The sequence below is a fragment of the Lepeophtheirus salmonis genome, chromosome 14, assembly GCF_016086655.4.
Source record: "Lepeophtheirus salmonis chromosome 14, UVic_Lsal_1.4, whole genome shotgun sequence".
Lineage (NCBI taxonomy): Eukaryota > Metazoa > Arthropoda > Copepoda > Siphonostomatoida > Caligidae > Lepeophtheirus > Lepeophtheirus salmonis.
The window spans coordinates 10,418,473-10,443,520 of NC_052144.2; the positions used below are offsets into that span (position 1 = coordinate 10,418,473).

General features: G+C 28.7%; 1 protein-coding gene across 2 annotated transcripts in view; it reads left to right on the forward strand.

The window, feature by feature from the left end:
* LOC121129488 (lachesin) overlaps positions 1-25,048 on the forward strand; it is a 250,939-nt gene that overhangs the window by 35,747 nt on the left and 190,144 nt on the right. Inside the window, exon 2 of one of the 2 annotated variants that reach the window (XM_071893404.1) lies at positions 16,666-16,731. The exons of the other annotated variant lie outside the window; for it this stretch is intronic. The gene's annotated coding sequence lies outside the window, so the exon portion shown is untranslated. The remainder of the gene's footprint in view (positions 1-16,665; positions 16,732-25,048) is intronic. 2 annotated transcript variants of the gene reach the window in all.

The window sequence follows — 25,048 nt, forward strand, 5'->3', positions numbered from 1 at the left end:
AATTTATTTTTTCTTGATGCTCTGTATTCATACAAGTATTTGTGTCATTCAAATTGATATTTATAAGTGAAAAATGGATAGTAAAATTTAAAAGAATGATACAAAAATTTTATAACCGTTTAACTGCTTATCTATAGTTAAATACATTTTATTTTTTGGTTTTTTTATGTAGTTTACTTTCTGCGTCAAACAACAAAGAATTAAACATAGAAATAAATGATTTAGAAATGTTAAACAACCAGGGTTTTAGATTTTTTAAATCCTTTATTGTTTGCTAATAATTTATCTGATTTAAATATCCTAATATATTTTTGATAATTTGACTTTTGATGTATTGTTATTGTTTGAATACCAGAATAAATTAGCATTAGTTGAAAAAAAATCCAATTAAAAATATGGTTTAGAATGGACCAAATTGTAATTTTATGAGCAATGAAAAACAATTTGTATTTCAAATTATATTTTGTCAAAAACTTCTTCAAAAAAAAAAATATTATTAATTATATTCATAAAATGAAAAGAAAAAACATAATATGTTATTCATAAGATCATGCGGTACACAGTGTTGAGCAGTAAAACGTTGACTTCTAAATAATGTTAATTTTCTCTTTAATATAAAAAGAAGGTTTAATATTCTTTTTTGATATCAACACTTAAAAAAGTAATCTGTAATAGGATTTTCAAATAAAAATAATTAATTATAGAATTGAAAAAGAAATTATAAATGTATTCACACATTTTGATTTATAGGTCAATTAGTCTACAGCAAGGGATCATTGATCAATGTAATCATGAGTTATCACAATTAAAGAAGACTAATTGCAGTCATATGTAAATATAATTAGTTAAACGTTGATCCTGTTATCACGTCAATCACTTTATATCATCAAAATGAATTGAAAATGAAAGAAATATCAATCCAACTTCCTCAAATGCCGTGTCTTTAGTCTGAGTAGTGACGATAATAAAGATTTGTTGCATTCAAATAGGCAAATGATGCACTAATTCATTCTAAATATGTTGAGTAATCCATAAAAGAAGTTTAAAACTCCTACGGTTAAAGATATACATTCAAGCAGATATCCTCTTTATATGTATGAAAAAAGGATGTGAAAGTCATATGTTGCAATTAATATATTACCAATCAGGAAATATGAGTACAATACACTCAGACGGTATTATAGGTACAGTAAGTTTGTATTTTTAGAATTGAATACAAACAAGAGGAAAATATGATATAAAAATGGAGAAAAAACTTAAATGTTGATGTAACATTATTAAGGAATACCTATAATTAGTGAATATTTTGTTCAAACTCTTTATCTGTAGCAAACATTTATAAAATCTCAAAAAATGGCTTTGAATCGAAATTGTACTGTAACAACGTGATTTTAAAAAAATAGGGCAAACCTACTGCTAAATGAAATTTTTAAAAAATCATTTCCGTTTTCTATGACTTAATTATCCATAGTAAATATGGGTTTAAATTGGAAGGAAATTTTGTTGCATATTGTTATTGGTAAGTAAATTTTTATGACATCCCCTGTAAACTATGCAAAATATTGAATTACGAAAAAAATTCGTTTAAATATATAAAACAGTGCCTATTCGGTCAATAAATACACTTACTATGTACCCGATCCTTAAAAATGTGATCATCCTCAGATCAAAAAATCTTTTTAATTCTGTTTAAAGTAAGACTTATTTAGAAAACTACAAGGCCAATATCCCCAGGGGGGATTCATAAGCAAGTTAAAGTTTTTTATTAATATTTCTTGTGACTTTTTGTAAGTTAAGTTCTTTTTTTTCTTTTTTGCAAAAATGAATTAATTTCAAAACAATAAATAAATTCCATATAGTTGTTCCAGCTACATGAAACGGAAATTTCTTCATAATAAAACAAAATGTAATCGAAGAAATAAAGATAAATAAAAAATGGAAACTAACAACCTTTGTCCAGTTTGTGGCTGTGAGTAAAAAAAATAATAAAATACAGCAACATTATATATATAGTATTAACTTTCATCTGTAAAAGCATTTCGTACTAAAACAATCATGTAAAAACACACTTACATCTGACAGCAATTAAATTATAATTAAGTTGAACTCCATGGGACATTGTCAGTTCTTATATTTGCTCCTAAAACATCCTCATCTGAAAAAATATTTTTAAATAATAGTTATTGTTGGATCCTTTTTTAAGAGAATCTAAAGCAATGAAAACTTAATTGTTTTCAAATTTAAAAACGTTTTCAAAACATCTGCTAAAAAACGCATTTTAATACATTTGTATGCCTGTATTTATTTTTATTTTCATATTTTGCTCAGTTAAGGGAGTGTGGAAAAAAGTAGTTTCTTTCAAGTATTTAACAGCAATTAATTTACTAAAGAATCGAATTATTTTAATTTGTTCTAATTGAACTTATTTTATCTTACTACTTTCTTTAATTGATCTAATTTATTGATTCTCTTTATTGATTAGTTTAAGTAATTCTTGTAGTAATTAAAAATGAAAAAAAAGGCCTCGTTGATCCTCTGTATAACATAGTAAATGGATTTTATTAATGATTTTCAATTTTTATCATGGAAAAAAGCTTCTTATTGAAAGTAAATACTTATCTATTAACTTATAATTACAAGTTATGTGTTCGCCTTGATGTGTTTGTTTGTAATCAGTATGACTGAAAAAGTGACTGTTGGATTTTGGTGAAAATTTCTAGGAAGGTTATACAGAATAGGGATTTTAAATCAGGATAATGTATATTATAATATATTTCCCAAAATTATATCAGCAATTCATAACTCTTTTGTTTTTACATGATGGGATCCATAGTGAAGTACATCAAGACAAGCACCTCCATCTTCAACCAAAGACTTCAATCTGGCACAGACATATATGAGAAACTCCTGGTTCACTGGTCCATGTTGTTGACTGCCTCTAGAATAGGAGCCTGTAAGGAGTCAACAATGTAATATGCAGCTTTATTTAGTTCTCTCTCCAAGCCCCATATATAGTTGTCAAAGGTATTTAGATCCGGTGAGCTAAGAGGCCACTTTTTATCATGTCCTACAGGGCATTCAGGAAGTATAGAGTGCGTTTTTTTATCTGAGAACAATCATGATTTTTCTTTGTAGGTGTTCCCTACCCATCACACTCCCTGAAAGCTTTGTCAGCATTGTAAAAAGTTGATTTAGGCAGCTTTTTACGCTCAATAATTTCATGAAGCGTACACTTAGAACAGAGGCACACAATTATGGCCTCACGGTGTTCCTATTTGAATTACATCTCAAGGTTTTTGTATTTTTTCTCATGCAGTTTTGTCAATTGAATCAGATTAGTATACTTTTATAAATATAGATATCAGGGTTGGCAAGATTTTGAGATCTGAACTGGTTCCAGATTTTGAATCCTCACCTATATATTTAGAAAGTGAGAGGCCATAAAATTTGGGGAGGTCTAGATCACTGAAAATGTTAAAACACGCAAAAACGACCTCTCTTTTTGTACAAATTGTGATGCAGGGCTAATATGAAATTAGAGAGTTGAAGAACTTACAAACAAAATTGAGATATATTAGCAAAATTAGTGAAATGTGTCATTTCTATAAAAAAAATAGAGGAAGTTTCGTTTTCTACTCATTGCCCATTCTAGTTATCAATTGTTTTTGTTATTAAAAATAAAAATATGGCATGAAAGGCATATTTTTTTTTCAATTTATTATCTTTATACATACAGGCACCAATATGTTTAAGCAACCTTGATGGATATTTTTTTTTTGGAATGCATATAAAATTTATACAAAAGCAAAAAATCCTCAAAATAATAAAAATAAATATATATTATGTTTTTTTAAGGATGTATTTATTTCATTTTAAATTATGTGAATGATATGTAAATTTTATTTAATTATTTTCATTGATCTTAAAATTGCATTCGCTAAATACTTTTAATTAGCATATGTTTTAATTAGACATAAATGAATAATCTTTAATAAATGATAGTCTTTCATTTGGAAAAGAATTTGAATTACCTAATATATCATCATCAGTTTAAAAATTATATATTAAGTCAACATATACACAATCTGAAGGAGAAATTAAAAATAAAGAAGATATTTCGATTTTATTTTTATGTATGATATAATGATATTTCATATATACCGATAAATTTCATAAACATATTTGAATCTTTCATAGGTTTGGTTGAAAAATTTATGAGATGGTTATACAGTCATTGTAAAAGTTTAAGTCCACCTGGAATATTTTCTTATTTTTAATAGAAAAGGAATGTACATATTGCAGAAATAAATCAAAATATGACCGGTTTAGTCAAACTACGTGAAATAGTCCTGATACTTATTTTGCACCGTTTTCGAATCAAACTAGACTGATTTTATTTGCGGGAACTCATGGAAGATTGTTTTTCTTGGGCACCCAGTTCTCTTTTTGTCTGTATAAATCCCTAGTTTTGCAAGATGACTAATATCATTGTGAACAACTGCCTTGCTACAGCCCATCGTTATGACAATTTTGTGCTCAGAATAGTCTTCTTCGTATAACGTCACTATTTTAGCCCTTTGAACATCAGAAAAAGTAGATTTCCTGCCCATATTTGAAAAATATCAATTACAGTCAATATGTAAGCAGAACCATTTTTTGCAAGCGTCATAGTTGAACAGTTTGATGCAGACACTTGTTAGACCAACTGGAACATGATACGTGCCATACTTGTATAATATGCGTTCACATAAGTAAATAAAACGATTATTATTGAATTATGTCAAATATCAGATGGTCTTTAACTCTTGGAAATGACGTTAGATATCCAAGAATGTTAACTATAGTTAAGAACTTTCATTTGATTCATAAGATTTAATTTGTTCCTGATGGTAACTTTCAAATAAAATCTATCGTTCTCTAATTATTTCATAAAATAGATGATTTTTTCTTAAGTTACATTGAATTTACAGAGATTTCAATGGGTTTATTAGAACAATTTGTTGATATAAAGTCGTTGAAGAATACAAATATAACCTGGGTTCAATTTGGAGAAAAATATATTAGCAAAAACATGACAAAAAGTTTGTACCCTAAATCATTTTTTTATAGTTTAATTTATTTGCATACAAAATCTTCGAGTGTATTTTATAGATAATAGCATTAAATTTACTAAGCAGAAAATTTAAGTATGCAATAAAGGTATACATTTACATAGAATGTATTTTTTTTTTTACGACCGTCTTTGTACTAGTTTAGAAACTAGCCGATGGATATACTATTACAATAATTAATTTAGATATATGTTTTAATCTACATAAATATAACACATTTTCTTTCGAATGTTTCATAGTTTCAAAAATAATGTCTAATATGAATAAATTATCTCTAGAGAACATAATAGTTGCACTTCATCTTGCACCCTTTCCTTATGAAGGAAAAGGTAATTATTTTGTTATTAAAGTAATGAAATAAAATAATAATAGGGTTGATCTTATCTAGAGGTAAATATTTTATTTTTTTCAATCTAGTATGGCATTTAATTAAAACTTAAAATCTCACATAGCCTTAATAACAGTCATACACCAGTAACGGCTCATCAAAAAGCCTCACTCTAAGTGGGTATACTATCCAATGCAAACATAGATCAAACCCAAGTGCATTCATTCGAACAGCTAATTATTTATATGCATGATTTATTCCGGAATTATCTATTAAGAGATGCCCATCGCTCTCATATGAGAGATACCAAGACAAGCAAGAAGAGGATGAAGATCCTCTTATTCTTGAATTTCTGAATTGTAGAAAAATTAAACAAATTATTGATAATAACTCTAAAATTAAGTAGGACTTAAGATCAATTTCTGGTGTAGTAGCATATATAACCCTTTGTGTGGTCGTGTTTTTGCTGTATGTATAGTTTTGTAATGTAAGGATATCTGTACTATTTTATAATATATGTATATACTATAGTAAGCAGCAATAAATTATTGATTAACTAACTATGACATTGGTGCAAAATCACGGAGGAGGACGGTAAGCCATCTTATCTCTGAACAGAGCAACCATAGACAGTTGGGAAGAGCCAATAACATTCTAAATTTTTTCAATGCCAGCAAAAATTCGGTCAAAGTGTTGCTCTTTTCTGATGAACATTTTTCACAGTTGATGCCACCGTGAAAAAGCATAACAACTAAAATTATTCTTTTGTGAAATATTAAATCAGATACATATTTTAGTCTGAGACTATACTAGTATATTAATTGAGGGGGTGGGTCCCAAATACTACTAAGAAAAGGCCTTCAGGCTTTATCCAGAAAGATGTACAATTAGGATATATTTTACATTGGACGAGTATGACTTATGGTAGTCCAATAGCTGCCCTTACAAGCAATGGATTTTTTTAATTGTTTCAAAAATTGATTTATACTACATAGGCTAGCGCCGAATATATAGGTTAAGCTGATTCACAACCGAACATCCAGACAATATCTCAGCTTCAGAACAAAAATTCCAGTCTACAAAAGTATGTCCTCCCATTTTTGTGGAAGGAGCAGATCAATGAAGAAGCTTACATGGAACTTCTGTATAAGAAAGTGCTACCTTAGTACAGAAAAATACATCAGACCGCTAATACCCAGGCCTTCCTGAGATACAACTTTCCGGACATTCGAGACTTAAACACGTAGTCCCTCTCCTCTCCAGACACAAACACCTTGAACTACTCTATCTAAGTGCGACTGAAGGAAAGGGTGAGTGCTACTCCTTACAGGATTGTACAGTCTCTAGAAGTTTCCATCAAGAAGGAAGGTACCTAGCTCGAGTCTGACTGGATAGTCAAGATCTACAAGGGATTTAGGCATCGTATTCAGGCAATTATTAGAGTTGAGGGCTCATATATTTTATCAAAAATGCGTTGAGCACTATTTTCGAATAATTTTGTAAAATAAAGGTCCTTACAAAACCTCTAATTTAAATTTTACTATTAAAAAATTGAAAATTATAAAATGTCTACTACTAGATAAGATCAACTCTGTACTTCCTACAGCATATACATAGTGTCCCAGAGAATTGTGAATGAAACTTTTCAAAGGTTTCATTGACTTGATTTTTTTCTCAAAATATCAACAAAGCAGAGCAATAAAAACATATGATTATTGGGAAATAAATTTCTTCATCTGACTGATGACAACTAAACAAGGCTACAAGAAATCGTGTGTCAGTTCTTCTTTATGTAAAATAAGTTTTTTTCTCAAAGGATATCATTACCAAGATTCAAAAACTAAACAACTAGAGCCTTGACAGGAAGCCTGGAAGCTACAAGGGCAAAAAAACAAACAAACTCCAAAGTGGTGAAAACGTCCTCAATGATCTATAAGTAGTCATCTGTGATCCCTTTGAGACTGCTACTCTATCTGTTTCTGCTTCAATATCTCCGGAATTGAATAATACAAAATCATATCTCAAAAAACATAATCTGTGTTAAAAAAGAGTTGATATTACAGTATTACAGATATTCATATATGAAAATGAAGAAATAGAGTAACGTAGCTCAATGGGCCAGGAGTTTAGGAAAAATTATAACCCTCAAAAGGTTGTAAATCATTAGTATTTTTGGTATGATAAATATAAATAGGAAAAATTAATATGGTTGCTCTGAAAATTTGAAGAAACTTTGAAGATAAACTTACCAATCATAACGTTTTATTCTTTACGAGATATACTCATCTGCCTTTTTATCAAGCAAGGACATATATAGAATTACTCCGTTTTTGATCCTCAACTTTTCTCTTGTGGTTTCACTTTATACTAAGATATTAAATCTCAATAAAAATATAAAAAAAATATAGCACCTTGGCAAAATAAAAAAACTGTTCAGATTGTTAACAAAAACAAAACTCGTGCACTGATAAAGCTTAGGATTTACAGCCTTAACTGCATAATGTATAAAAGAAGGGGAGAAGGATCCAACCACATTAAAACGTAACTAGGGGTTTTATAAATTTCCTGAGCATGTATTTAAAAAAAAAAGTAAAGCAAGTAAGGATCACCATAGATTACAAAGTTATGTATCTCTGTCAGCTAATATGTCGTTTACCTAAGTTAACAATTTATAATTTTCTTTTTGATTTTCACTCACTAGGATTTGAACAACTTTCACCAACAAAAACTTTCATTTAATGAGGTCAAGTGGATGAGCGAGGAAAGGGTATACATTAATAATGAAGAGTTTCTGTCATTCTGAATTAATGAGCTCATTAAGGGCTATTTACGTGACATTTTTTGATGTATTTATTTGTGTTGTTTGAGTATGTAAGACAAAACTACGTCATTCTTTGTTATTTTTAGTATCTACTCTATATTTACACAGCTATCACATGTTGACAACATGTTCAACACTATTAAATATTTAGCATAAATTGATTTCTATCGACAATTCTTTGACAACTTTTTTTTTTGCATAATGGTAGATTATACAGGAACTTTGAATATGCAAATATTAAACGTGGGTCTGTTATCCAATACAGGCTGTCCTTATTAAAATATAATCCTGAAAAAAAGTTATATTTTTTCCTTGGTGAGATTGATCGTTTGCTTATCAACAAGATTACATAAAAAGTTACAAAAGAATATTAATAAGCCTTGGTAAAAAGATGAAGTATATTAACATTGAGAGGCCATTGAGTAAAAGTCACACAAAACGTTAAAAACCCATAATTGACCCTAACTTTTGAACAAATGTAGATACATAACTCATATTTTGTGTCCTTTTGTAGGTATATTAAAGACACTTTTTATACAGCATAAGGTCAGCATCATAAAACAAATCAATAAAGGTTCAACATGGAAAACTTGTCACAAATAACAAACAGCCCAAAGGAATGTTATTTTTTGTAGAGAAAATGTTTCTCAGCAAAGGTATACCCATTCTTGTTATATGTTTTTCATACATATTTACCACCCATTGAATTTCAATTCTGACGACCTTTTCAAAATAAGAAAATCATTAAAAAATGTTACAAAAAGTTTTTAAATATTGTTGAAGGTAGATAGAGTTGCAGTTTTTTATTTATCATAGTTGAGCAATCTTTATTCTCAAATACAGCCTCGATTCAAGATATTATTAAACCACATTATTATCAATTTTATGAATACTCTAATCATGAAATACCACTCTTTAAATCCTTGCTTTTTTTTTTACAAACTATGTATAGTACGTTTAAAAAAAGATTTAAAATTTGGAAATTGGCTATTTCATGAAAACAATAAAATCTACAAGGCAGATACATACTTTATTTAAAATAACGCCAATAATTCATATGTTGCAATTTGATCAAATGTTTGGTTCTTATCTCATTACCATGAATTCATCCATTTTCAACAAAACTACAGAGGGCTAAAAGTTTTTATTTCGAGGGAACTTTTGTACCAAGGCTGTTGTATAATCTTATTTTTAATGTATTAATCTTGCACATTAACTACAATTACTTGTATAATTTTACTTCTATTAATCCGTCGTCGACGTCCAGTGAAGTAAATATCCGCATAAATATTTCATATTTTATTTAAACTGATAAATTCCAAACTTAATACAAAACACGTAGTTACCTCAAAGACACAAAAATTGCCACTCTCTGTGTGCCAAACGTTTATTTGTTGAATTCAAATCAGCTCTTGCTAAGCTGGGGAAAATACTACACAATTATAATATAATAGTAATTATCTTTTCTGATGAGAGGTTACAAGATACAGTAAAGATTACAACGTGTAAAATAGACATAAGTTCTTCCTATGTTGATTGAATACCAAAAACTTTTCAACTTGTGTTAACTTTTAAAAACTTATCTTTTTTCTTATAAAAAAAGATACACACTACGCTTTTTCCATTTTAATAAGACATTTGGTGATTAATTATTCATATTAAAGACTCAACATCTATATTTTTGTCATTCCAATTTATGAAAATGCAATTTGATTATGCTAATAGTATTATGTATATGTATAAGATACTCAGTATCTGCTGGGTAGTCCATACAAATCTAAACACTTACTAATTCAATAATTAATTAAGTTTGAGTGATTGAACTTATTTCATATTTCTATTCATTAAAGCATAATCAATTAGTCACAAAACAAAACAAACTTAAGCTCGCTAGCTAGATTACAAGTCGAGAAAATGACACTGGAACTTTATTGACAAATTTCCATTCGTGCACTCTAAGCAGTATGGCATCTTCAGGACCACTGTCTACGCCGTCAGCAAGTCCAAAACGCGGGAGCGGAAGAAGGGATCTGTCAAAAATGGTATGAGTTCTCAATACAATTTTTCGGTGTATGTAGAGGGGAAGGCCTGCATTGTCTGTCATCCTAATAGTGAGGGCCTCAAAGCCACTGTCAGCCAGCACTGGGACATTATGACAGATAACTACATCTGCAGCGGGTTCCAGCCTTTCCTCCTCCGTCTGGAAGCCATGATTGCTGCTAAGAGTGGCCTCCATTAATGATTAAAAGAGCTCAAACCAAAATTTATTTATTTGTATTAATTTTATTGAAATTATATTTTTAAGTAATAAAATATATCTTGTTGAAGTTTAAAATTGAAGTGGTTCAGATTTTAATGAACCACTCAGTACAAAAATATTCAATTATACTAAAGGACTCTAGAGAAATAGTGGACATCAAATATTCAGCGTCAAAATAAAATATATGAAAGACTGGAAAAATAAAAAAAACAAATTTTGAATACATTTAAAACTATTAAACTTTGTAGCCAAAAATATGAATACAGGGTTTTAATTATTAATTTTATGTTTTTCAAATTAGATAAAAATAGAAACCCGTCTCAATCCAAGGGATAAAACTTGTTGATGTATATTCATCAAATTATCTTGTATTTTAATACAAGATAACCATTAGTATACTGATCAATTTTTGATATCGATAGTCTTGATTTTATCATAAAAATGTGCTCTGATTTGAACAAAGATATAATGAACTTAGTTATTACATTATATCTGTGTAGTATAAAGTAAAAAAAAAAATCATGTACATAAATTATATTTCCAAAAATAAAAGACTAGGACACTTCAGAGTAGAGTTGGATAGGGATAGAAAATATCCGGACTTGGGCAAAGTAGGGATAAAAGGTGTTTGGTTTTGTGCCAGCTCGTGGACAAAATATGATAGTCTATACAATTAAATTATTACAATATATTCTCATTACTGTTTAAAAGTTCTTTCAGCGTCTGTTGACCCGATTTTTCCCTTGGTCTCTTCAGTTCTTTGATATGTTCTTTCTTGGTATGCTTCCATAGTATAGACCTTTTTTTTTGTTTTTGAATTTATATTCATTGGAACATATTAAACATTTCACCGTCTCATAAATCTCGGCAGTTTCTATCATCTTACTGAAAAAATAAATATACTGATCAAAAGTGACGTTTTGATAATGATAATGATGATGAGTTCGCTCAAAGGTTACTCTTGAACTATGTATCATCCAGGAGAGAGTAAGACTCTTCGGAATCTATTGCTCTGTAATTTAAGAATGAATCATTTTTTGTCATTTCTGGAGGACAGTAATTAGTGTAGCACATACAAATAATCAATAACGACTTCGTCAGCTTATTTTTCCTAATGTGTCAAATTGAGGATGATGTCATTGACTAGTTGTAAAGGAATTATTTTACTGGCTGACAGGTTTGTATTACGCACTTTTTGGGCTGGGCAAAATGAGGTTCGGAGGGCGGGCCTTCTGGCTCGGAGCTATACCTAATCTACTCTACTTCAGAGTCCTTATAAATATTTTACTCATTTATTTTAAATTAATAGACATTGACATAAATATCATTATTATTTATTTTTGTTTCATTTCATTTCATTGGTCCAACGTTGGAGAGGAACACTTCAAACGTCTTATTTTGAGTAATAAAGTTATGAAGATGTCATAGAGAGACAAGAGGGAAAGATGAGAAGCTGAAATAAGGGTTTTTATAAGTGAAGAAAATAAAAAATAAATCGAGTCCAATGTCCAAGAAACTATGTCTTTTTTTATTATGTGATGTAATTGAATTGATATATCAAAGTCTGTACGTAGTGCTTGGCTTAGTTTGATTTCCCCCTTCTAAATATCCACTTTGGATGTCTAATAAAATATCATATATGCCTATTAATATGGATCATGGAACTATGTACAATGTATTGAAGGAAGCACTTAAAAGACTGCTCAAGAATAGACTGATTTTTATTCTTATTATGTATATCTATAAAAAAAAGCCTTGCTTTTATGTTCTGAACAAAGAATAAAATGTCAGGGTCAATTATAAATCTTTATAGATATGGGTAATTCCATGATTATATTGTATAAAAACGACAGTGGCTGAAATTGGGTATGTGGTATCTTTAGTAAGAGTTCTACTCATAAATGAAATATTGGACTCGTAATTCAATCCAACTTTGAGTTCCGAGCTCATAAATATATTGAAATTAGAATTTTGAATATTTTTTAGTAGTAATATTTGGGTAACCAAGGAAATGATGGGCAAGTATATTATTTCATTGAAAAATTACAAACAAATAAAATAAAAAATCATACATTTCATTTAATTATATAGTGAAAAAAGAAAATAAGGGTTCATCGAACCTTTAAAGTAAAATAAAATAAATATTGAATAGTACGTTAAAACATACTTAAAACTTTGATTTTCATAAAATGCACAATAACTTCCTTATTCTGTCACTTTATAACTCTACACATTTTTTTAAGATTTATAAGTGTCCAATTTTTAAATGTCTTAAACCTTACAAAATTCAAAAAGTAGCAGCACTGAAAATTTTAAAATGATGGTTAACTTATTTTTTCCACCGAAACAAATTTGTTAATCTTTGTTTTTTTCTTTAATAAATATGAATAAAGTTTATATTTTTTTAGCTATTTGATAGCTTTTCAATGATTTACTATACTTGCCTCTTATATGTTTGGTTTTTGATATATGATTTATAAAAAAGCATCAAAGTCCTAATTATCAGCCTTATTACTTTGCCTTTGCTTGAATGGAATTAACGATCCTCATGATTTGTGGTGTCCAATAAATCCAGAGTAACAACCTGCGGCTCCTTGAGTTATTACAGACACCAGCTCTTCAAAAGGGATATTATGTTTAAGATTAAACTTCTAAGTCCAAAATGCATCGTTTTGTTGCATTTCTTCTTAAAAATTAATATTGGTATTGGCTGGAGAAAAATATTGTAAAATAATTCAGAAAATGATGGATGCTTCACTTAACCATCAATTTTTATGTGTTATATTTATATGCAAACGAATTTGCAGATTAATTTCCAGAAATATTTTTTATCTAGGAATAAAAGTTTCCATTGAAAATCGTTTTGTAAAAAAAATAAAAAAATAAACTGCAATTTTCACGATATCTTTTTTTGCCCATAACTTTTTTTGATTTTGACTAAATTTAGAAAGCGTTATAATTCGAATAGTTGTTTTTTGAGACGATAGTCACTTTTTCATTTATAATTTAACCGTACTTATACATATATATAACCCCCATTAAAAATCGGCTGGCCCGTCTTGCCCTTACTCAAGTTCCGAAGAGTCGCCCACTTAAAATTTCAACTATCTGGGTTTAACGGTATAGGCATCCACAAAAGACACACACAGAAACTCTATTTTATACATACCTATACAGATTATAACTAACAATAAGTTATGCTTATAAGTATGTCTAAAGCAGAATTTAATAGAAAAAAAAACGTATGTACACCTTGGGTCTAAAGAAATAGGAGCTCCCAACTTTTTTCTTCCACTAAATCCATGATGAAGTATAATATAAAACTTTTCTTATATTGTTTTATTACGTTTCTCCTAATTTTTATTAGTGGTATATAACATACATATACAAAGTTAAACCTACATAGCTATATGTGAAACTTGATTGCGTGTAATTTATCTGTTATGAAGTTAAATATGAAAGTCCTACAGTGAATTGTACATACAGCTTTATTTTGGGTCTAACAGTTTTACCTTGGTGTTCTTAAACAAATTTTGTACCTTTAATTAAATTGTCTACATAATTTTATATCTTAAATATATCAATACAGTAACGTCAACCAAAGTTAAATGTGTTCTATAAATCAAAAATACTTCTGACTTGATCAAACATTTCAAGAGATGTTCTATTTTGGATTTCGGATTCTCCGAAGGACGACGGGATAATAATTTGTCTGAAGAAAACTACCTAGCTTCATGAGAGAGTTGCATGGACTTCTTTCTTAGGAAGGATATTCTAGGAATGAAATAATACAGCAAGCCATTTACGATGAGTAGGGAATTTAAATATTTTAAATATAATTAGTCATTACTTCATTTGAAACTGTATGTAGCACAGTATTACATTATTAATTATCTTTTTATTTTTCTGGGCAAACACTTCCTCAGAGTACATAAATAATACAACTAGAGTTGTTGTTTTTTTCGGCTTCAAAATACAATTCCGGTCTCAAAACGTTATTATTTTTTAGTGAACCAATCTCTTTAACACCGTAATCGATTTTGCAAAGGATGTATCATTTTTAATATTTTGTAGACTGCTCCGAGATATATTTTCTTTTACGCAAAATTATTTAATATTAAAGAGAGATAATTTCAGTGAGATTTTTGTATAATGATCCTTTAATTGGTTAGATGGAGTTGCATTGATGAAGTATAAGTAAACATTATTGTATTACATTTACTCCATCTGACCTAAGAATATTTTTGGTGATATCCGTATACATAAAGTAAGCAAGATTAGACTGGGATTCGATTACCCCGATAGATAACCAATTTTTATACATTTAATTGAAAATATCGAGTCTCAATAACTATGTGAAGTTGACAAATTATTTTTCAGTATGACTATAAACCAGAAAGAAGTTAATACATTTCAGGAACACTTGGATAAAAATAATAATCAATAGATTCATTAATCAAATACCCATAGGTATTCAATATGTCATGATTCCACTCTCACAGCAGATTTCTGACTCCTCCTCTTTCCAAACAGTCAAATATCTACATCTGATATCCTGTCAGTAGTCATTATGTCAGTTGTGTTACAAAATTGTAAAGATTGGCCTACAGTAAGATTATATAAAAATAAATGTGTCGAGTAAATTAAAAGATACTTGTAACTTGATCATCCATCTCAAGAGATGTTCAAATTCGGGCTCTGAACTCCACGAGGGACAACAAGATACAAATTTGTCCGCTTCTTCCTTGCAGTTCTTCCTTGGAAAGGAGATTCTAGGATCAAAATAATGAAGAGATCCTTTCACGATTAGTAGGGAATTCAATTATTTCATGTATAATTAGTAATTACTTTTTTTAAGTTTGTAGGAAGCGCGGTAGTATGATATTAATTATTATTAGTATGGATATGTCGTTGATGTTGTTAAGAATATTGAGATATTATTTTTTATTAGCTAGTACACTCCAATAAAGTCCTTGTATTTGCATATTTATTGAATAAGTCGTTTTTATAATTATACATTGAATATTTTTAAATAATTTAAGTAGAATTGGGCTGTTTAATACAAAATTCTATTGAAATTTAGGCTGTATTTTTTAATTTCCAAATAGGCTATCTAAAAATATTATGCCCAAAAAAACAGCATTGCCCTCATAAACAAGGTGAGGAAGTCCATTTATGAAACTGCGTCCCTCTTTGTTTTATTGTCGATACAGTATAATATATATATTTCAACTTCTATAATGGGTAGTAGCACTATCTAAAAGCTTTATCTGGTGGAAATGTACTGCCTCTCATATTTCAAAGATTTCAAAGAGAAAACACCCAAAACCATTTTTTGCTGATACATGCAGAATAAACTTGGAGAACAAATTTGATATGGCAGCAATCTCTCCATTTTCACATACACCATTATAACGCCATTCCTAAATTGTGCAAAAATTTCAAATCAGATAGTACTGTTCACCTATCTTCCGAAATTGTTTAAAGACTTACAGGAGGTTAAGATGGAAATACTTAAAGTTCTTTTCACGTGACGTCAGCATTGCTCATGCCAGCCCTTTTGAGGGTCTAAACAACCAAGTTTGATAACAATGAAAATCCTTTTTTCCATAATATTAAGGAAAATAGTGAATTATTAGATATCGAAATGGTGCCAAAATATAGATGACTAAAGTTGTATCATCTAAATAAAAATATATTTTTCTTATTCCTTGTTTTATTGTAACGTGTACGACGTTGAAATCTGGACAATCTTTAACTTTATCGAAATGTATTTATGTAGCCACTGGACATGATCAAAAATATTTGAAACCAGCTGTAACATTATATTGTATCCTCTAATCTTCGATGTAGCTCCCTCTGGTGTCCACATGGCCTTAAAACGCCTTCTCAAGGTTTGGCACGTTTTTCTTATGTATTCTTTGTACATATCGACCCAGTGTTCAATTAAATCATCATGTAGTATGTACTAAAAATATCTTATCGACTAGAATTGTACAATTCATATTTTTTTATGTCAATTAGGGACGACAAAAATAAAAAATTGGAAAAACATATCTTATTTTTCATTGTTATTTTTTTTATATCTTTAATATGGAAATATGATTGTATAATGATGTAATAATAGATTTTGAATACCTTTTAGGGCAAGATATACCAGACTCGACGTTGAAATCGGAACTCTAGGTTATTGGCAAATTGAAAGGTTCTGGTAAGTTTTTCAGAGACTGACGTAAATAAATTTGGGGTTGTTGAACATTTAATAAGACTGTATAGATATGTGATGTGTTTATATTCTTTAAGTTATCGAAGGAATAGCGTCTGATCGTGACACCCCCGAGAAAATACGAGCGCTTATTGATTCAATAAATAAAATAAGGAGGCTGGGAGCAGCTTACATTTATATATAATGTGACTAATAAACTTGCTTGTATTTATGAACGGACCAAATCCTTTTAAGAACATACAGAACAGAAAATAGTGCAAAATATAAGCCTTTTAAATTTGTAAACACATCAACAATGTAAACGATCAATTAAAATTGAGAGAAGTAACTTCAATTTTTATATGTCAGTATAAAAACAATCATGAACTAAAATTACCAAAAGGGGATCTTTCTTTTTACTCAATATATAATTAGGTACAACCAATAATCCTTGGAAATATTTGAGTCAATTAAAAGCCTGCTTTTCAAGATACCTAAAGATATTAACTCTAGTTCAGAGCCTCAATATGATTTAAAAAACTTATATTAACCATGAAAAATTATCAATGAACTAGTATAAGCAAATTGTAGAAGTTATTATTTATTTGTCTTAAAATATGTTTGTTAATTTTGAACATGGGTCATTCTATTTACCAATTATTAATTGACACTATTATTTTATTTGGATGTATTAAAATTAAATGGTAATTATATAATTTAGGAGTAATATAAATATGTACATTTGAACTTTACAATGTGCCACATAATATTTTATTTGAGTAATTTGTATCAAAATAACCCAAAAAACACATTATTATGGTATCGATCAGCTGTGAAATATTCAATTATTATATTAAATATACTATTAATCCTTGATTTAAAATTATTCATCTAGTTTTTTTGGCTGCAACGTCTACAGTTTGCTTATACAATTTACAACTTGTATATAACATTTTAATTCTTCATCTTTAAGCCATTAATACTTGCTGAGAATTAGTCAATTTTGTTTTATAACTCTGCTTTCAACATAGCTTCGGCTCCAGTTAATAATGTAATCTGTGACGCCCGTAAAAAAAGCTCTTTATTATGTATATTTTTATAAAACAACTATCCAATTAAGTTCATTAAGCCATATGGAACATTTTTATTGAATAAAAGATTGTTTTTTCGTTAAATAAATTAACCTTTTAAAAAATGGGATTTAGTTTAATGTAATTTATTCATACCTACTAAAGAAGGGTAAAGAAAATGTCTTTATTGATGCTCTGATTGTGAAAAGAATATTAATGAACCCTAGATTTAGTTTGATCCTTTATAAATTCATAACACCTTGCCGTAGACTTATTTTATATTACTTTACTTTACCTTTCAACCAATAAAATAAAAGATGAAACTATTTTAATTGTCATCCTCTGCAACTTCCTTTCAAACCTTTACGCAAATACTAAATAGTCAATTACTCTGAGTCAATTCTTCATAAAAATAATATTGTATCAATAATATGAAAACACATTTTTGTTTTTACAAAAGTAGAAAAAAAATCATTTGCAAGAGTAACAGTGCTGTATAGAATTAATAATTTTTATGTATTTAATACCTAACATATACTAGATACATATAAACAATAACAAAACGCACAAAATGACTTTTTTTTTGCATTCAGCATCTTAAAAATATCATATATCCACCTACGACAAAATAATCATATATATTTCCGTTTGTTTTATTTTTTATTAAGATGATTCTTATATATCATAAGATATTAATCAAAAATAGAAAATTATAATGGTTATTTAAAAATAATGGATATCTTTATATTAGAACATTGAGAAATACAGTTTTTTGATGTCAAGATCAAAAGTCATAGTTAACTTTTCACTTTTTGCCGCACATAATATCGTACGTTTATGTAAATAATCTTAATGCTATCAAAAATTGTTAAATCCATCCAGTGATGTTGTTTATAAGTTAAATACATAAATGATTTTGTAACCATAATGCAAAAAAAGTTTGCATTTTACAAATAATACAAGTTACAAAAAAGTGGTGGGGTCTGTTATTTATACTTTTACTTTTCAGAACAAGACAAGACGCCTTGTCATGACCCACACCCTATAAAAAACGACCTTGTCTACAACATATCAAAATTTGAAAAGCATTTTCTATTACATAATGTTAGATTTAATACGATTTGAATTAGTCAAAATGGAACAAAAATCCCTTTTATATCCAAATTTCGAAAAAAACATTTTTCTCTTGTAAAAAATAAAAAATGCCGTATGGATACATATCTCTCGTAGAACATTCAAAAGCTTTCAAAATATGAAAGCCTTTTTGGATAAGATATCTAATGAAAGAAGATATATAAGAATCAAATTATTTTTCACAGTTTTATATTTTTTCTGGATGGAGGAACTCATATAAAAGTCAGACTTGTATGAAGTAATATACACTTGTATTTTTATATTTGGATGTGTACATAATATAATATTTGTATTCATCCAACGAATCACAACTCATTAAATCCTTAGAAGAACTCTATTCAAACATTAGCATATCATAATATATATCCTATAGATATACACCCAAAACCTGGGTTTTCTATTCATAAGCAGTCTTCCATTCAGACGTAATAGTATTTAGAGACACTTCTTTGTATCTAAATTATATATTATATTTCTTTTCTTTATTATAAAGATTATTTATTTCTTGAAGAAGCTCCTTCTTTCATAGATTGCTTCATATCTGAGATTATTTTAAACAATAAGAAACTCAAACTATGTGACCAATTCCTTACATTTGAATTATTATATTATATATAACTAATATATACACACTAAGGGTTTTTATACTCGAACAAATTCCATTCGGTGAGATACTGGGAAGCCAATTACGAAAATTCTGTATAAACCAGTATGTGATACTAAATACAGGCTTGATCGTATCTAGTGGTACACATTTTATTATTTTCTATCCGGAGTGACATTACTTCAAAATCACGGAGGAGTAAAGTACCATATCTTATCTCTGAACAGAGGGAGCTGAGACGGTTGTAAAGAGCAAAGAAGATTCATAGTTTTGTCAAGACCAACTAAAATTTGAAAATAGTTTAGCTATTTTTTGATGAAAAAAATTTCACCGTTGATGTCACAGTGAATAAGCAGAACAGCCGCTACATCACTACCCAACATTCAAACAATGTCTCAGGTCAGTAAAACATGCCATCAGAACAAAATACAGTAGCCAGCACAAACGAAGTCTGCCCTCCCATTTTTGTGGAGAGGAAGAATCGGCCCAGTGTAGCAAATACTTACATCGAACTTTTCGATAAGAAAGTGCTACCTGTAGCCATAGAAGAATTTAGGGACAACTTTGTTTTGACTCCAGACAGAGATTCGTGTTATTGCACCACTATGACCCAGGTCATTCTGAGACACAACTATCTGGACTCTTGGGATTTCACCATTTTGCCGCCCTCCTCTCTAGATGCAAATTTGTTGAAATACTCTATCTAGGGCGTCTGTAGGAGATGGTGTGTGGTAATCCTAACAGGAGTGTCCAGTCTTAGAGTCTTTCATCAAGAAGGAGTGTACCAGCTTGAGTCTGACTACATAGTGAAGGTCTGTAAGGGATCTACACCACATATTGAGGCTATTATAGGGAGTTGAGGGCTCATGTATTGAAACAAATATGGGCCAAGCTAAATTTTCTGATGATTTTGTAAAATAAATGTCCTTACCCAAATTCTTGTTTAAATTTTAATCTTGAATAATTGAAAATAATAAAACGTATACTACTAAATCAAATCAACTTTTTTTTTGTCTAAAATTGTAAAAAAATAAGTTTCGTTAGTGTATTAAAAAAAGAAACATCAAGCTGTTATTATAAACATGATGAATGTTTTTTGTAGAAAGTAATTTTGCTATTATGCCTTTTTTTAGATTAGATGGAAGTAATTTTAAGAGGAAGGAAATAAGGACAAATCCAACACTATATATATCAAGAATATTGGGAGGGAATTATTATTATTATAGGGGAATAATTATCTTTTATAACCAAACAAACAGTTTTTATATTCAAAAGTTATCTCCTCAAAGATTAATGATAACTGCTTTGAAAAATAGAATAAAAACACGGCTCCGATTTGAAAACTACAAATTTGTTTACGCGCGAGTATAATAATATTTTTAACTTCTTTATATTTATTAATTCGTCTATTGGTTTATTGATTTTTTTAATATGATGGTATTTTCTTTGTACTTTTATCAAAACTGTGGCAAAAATCTAATTTCTACAAGTTATATTCTTACCTATTCACTTACTATATTATTTATTTAATATCAATACAATCGAATTCCAAATTAAATTAAAAAAAACATCATTTTCTTTTGTTTACAACATATAATTATATATAATGTAGTTTTCTTTCAAAATATAGTACTTAATTGTAATGTTTGCTTCGCTATCAAAACAACAATAAGGCTAATAATAATCTTTCAAAGAGTATACTATTATTTCTTGCAAATTGCACTCTGTTTATCAATTAACGAATTTCAATATAATTTTTACTTTGCTTGTTAAGATTATAATATATATATCCCTCATATTTTTGAGTTGTAAAAAATTCTTAGAAATGATTCACAATCCGACAATTACTCGTTAATAAATCTTTTTACACAAAAAATAATAATGGTTTTACAGTATTATTACTGAAAGGATCATAAAAGCAAAGTAGAAAATATATTTACAGAAGAAAATTTTAACAATTTAATTACTTAAAATTTACATACAGAGAAATCAATAACCTTAACTTGGATTAGAATTAAAGATCAAAATCATTGTAATTTCTCCATATGTTGTTGCTATCAACCAGGTATGTCCAACTTTTTAAAATAATCGGCTGCATTCCAACTAAAAATATTTTTATGTGCCAAAAAACCTATCAAATTAAATTTTATAAAAAATGTATTCATAAAACATAACTATTAATTACATATTTTTTACAAAATTAATAATAAAAAAAATGGGCAATTTGCTTCGAAAAAAGTCAATTTGGCAACCACGTTCTGGGTCATCTGCAGGATTAAAAAAATAAATGTATATTTTTTATATAAATCCAAATATTTGCTCTGCTAAAATTTATCTCCCCAGAGCAATAATTTTTAAAAATTATTTTATTTCTGACTTTTTTTTCAATTTTTGTACTTATTATGCACGTTTTACGCTTTATAATGATTTAGCTACAAAACACTACTTTAAGTGAGAGTGAGTAGTGGGCTGCACTTAAACATTAAGTGGGGTAGAGATTTTACATCCCTGCTATAAACAGATTATTCTTAAAGAAAGAGCGAAAGTTATAAAATGATCAGCAGTGTGTGAAAGACGTTTTGCTGTGGAGTTACATGTGAAAGTCTTTGTTGGACTTGTCGAACAATTAAGAATCAACATTGCTGTAATTCCTGATTATTTAATTGTTATATACAGAGGGGCATTTCTGTTTATTTATTTCATTCATAGCTCCTCGTAACTAATTTTGATAAAACGACATGACAACTCCTTCCAAATATAGATTTAATGTTTCTTTAACTGGCTTTATGGACTTGCACTGATTAAGTATAACTAAACCTAATAGTATTAAATTAACTTCATCTAACGTAGGAATCTTGTGTGAAGTCCCTAAACATAAAGAATATTTCTTTTCCTAAAAATAAGAAGGACGTGAACCTACGCACATTGAGTTTAAGAGAATAATTTATCCGAAGCAGATTGCCCATGCGCTGCGTCGATTCTACAAATATTCTTTAAATTGTCAGGGTTAGCATGTTAATTTTTGGTTTCTTTTGTTTTTAATTTACTAGTATTTCATATTATTTGAATCTCTGCCTTTTACTGCAGGACATGCTTGAGTGCGAGTATTAATGTGGTAAATATTTTCACTTGTTTTTAGCATTCATGTTCTCGGTTTAAATTGTCTGGTGAAGTGGAAAAGAGTGCATTCAGCTTTTGAAATAAAACTACTTCACTTAATTAGTTCAAGTTACAACTTGTACTCACAGATAGTACAAATTATAAGAAGAGGTTAATTTTTACATATCAAAAGTACTCATTTTTCCTTCTCTAAATTTTTTTTTTGAAAACATGTTTGTTTTGAGGCTATCATCCTTCTTTTTTAATTTATGTAAATGATGCATCTATTAACATGAGTTAAAATAATGCTTACATCAATGGTTCTCAAACTTTTTTAATTGTGTACCTAGTATTCTGACTATTATAACCCAACTGAATATGTGTACAATAGCGGATGCTTAAACATATTTATGATGCTCTTTCACGTACAACTAGAGTGAGCTCACGAGTCACCACTAGTATATAAAATATTTATTTAACACTAAAACGACGAATGGTAACGACTCCCCTTAAACAACGGTGGATATCCAAAATGATACTCTTTTTATATATATATTTGTTACTGTTAGTGGCAATTAAATTGAAAGTTAGGTGTCACCCGTCACTTCTTTGTACAAGATAACAGCATATATACCAGTAAAATCCAAAATATTAAATAAAACTTGTAAATACCATCGGCAAAAATAAATTGTAGTTGAATAAAGTATGGGTATTTAATCTAGAATATCAACTCTATACTTAGTTTCACTATAATATTGAATTGATTCTGGTAATGTTTTTGTCCATTTCAAACTCTCACACATGTTTTTGAGAATAGAGCTCAAAATTAAAACATTTTTGCTATTTTTTTTTATTAGACGAGTCAATCCTTCACTATTTACAAAATTTTTGGACTTGAGTGCTACATGGATAACCTTTTGTTCAGGAGTTATTCCTTGCGAGAACGATTTATAGTTCCTAAAGTACTGCTAACCAAAATTTAATATCCAATTTATTAGGATTCTTAGCCATGTATTGAGTACATAGATATTTAGCTTTTGTTGTGAATAGTTGTTCATTAATATTAATATGGTTGTGCACTCACTTTCAATTTTCGAATAATCGATCCTATAGCGTTGAAATCAAGGTCGAAGTTGTTGTTTTGGCGTCTTTGTGATCTTGTGGAACCAATATCAAAGCGGATATACCTCTATAATTCCTTATATCTATCGCAAGGCATAGTATACGAAAAAGATTGATCCCTAATTTTCCCCTTTATCTCAGATTCCTCTCTCATACATTTTAGCAATTAAGTAGTTTTAAATAGTTGGAATAGTTTGGAACAAGCCTATCTATTGTAGGTTTTACAATGTGATCAATAATATAATTATTGATCAAGAGTTAAAAAGTTGATATTGTTTATCTGTAATGATGTTACGTTTTGAATATGATAATAATAGACCTTGGACTACCTTCAAAAAAAATTCTTGTGTAAAAAGGGGAAAACTCATTCAATTTTCAATTTTTTTTTGAATGCCTGATTGTATTATCCTTACCGACAAACAAAGGTTTTCTTAATAAATAGGTTAATTTATGTTGCTTAGTAAGTAAGAGTTGAGTTGTCACTTGATTGTGTACTAAAAAATTTTGAAATGTTAAATGTACCACTTAGTAGTGAACAAATACATAGTCTACCAAAACTAATAAAGGCTTTCACCAATATTATTTAAAAAGAGGCTTTTCAAAAACTTCAGAACAGTCATGAGAATCAGATGTACTTGATTAAGGTAGTTAGACATATTTTTCATCTGCTTCCAATTCGAAATCATCACCTTCTAAATTGGAGTACAATGTGGACACAAGATAATGTATTATTTATTTAAAGAATATTTTTTTCATGAACAATAAAAAGTGGAAACAGAATGGTTAGTTCAGGAAAATATATTTTATATTTATGCAAGGTACAAGATTCCTTTCTAGAGTTGTTCATTCATGTCTGAACATACTTGTGCTTGTTGAAACACAAGTACAAAACAAAAAGATCATTTGAAAATATTGAATATCAAAAATGATACCCACGTCTGTCTAGGTAGTGTTCACTATATCAACCAAACAATTACTAATTTTAATTTTTAGTTTTGTTTTTTGTGGTCAATATAATAATTTATCAAAATTTAAGAACTTCTAAACATATACAATTAAGAACTTTCTCACAATATTTTCATTGAACCCCAAAACGGTATCAAAAACGATACCCTTGTTGTTTTTACTGTTAATAGGGAAATACTTTTTACTTTGTCAGACTAAATTATAATTTCAAATACTAGTACTATGATATTTAAATAAATAGTAATTTATTATTTATTAAAAATTAAGCTGAAATAAGTAAGGAATCAAAGTTAATTTGTTTTAAACAACAATTTAAAAAAAAAGTAGT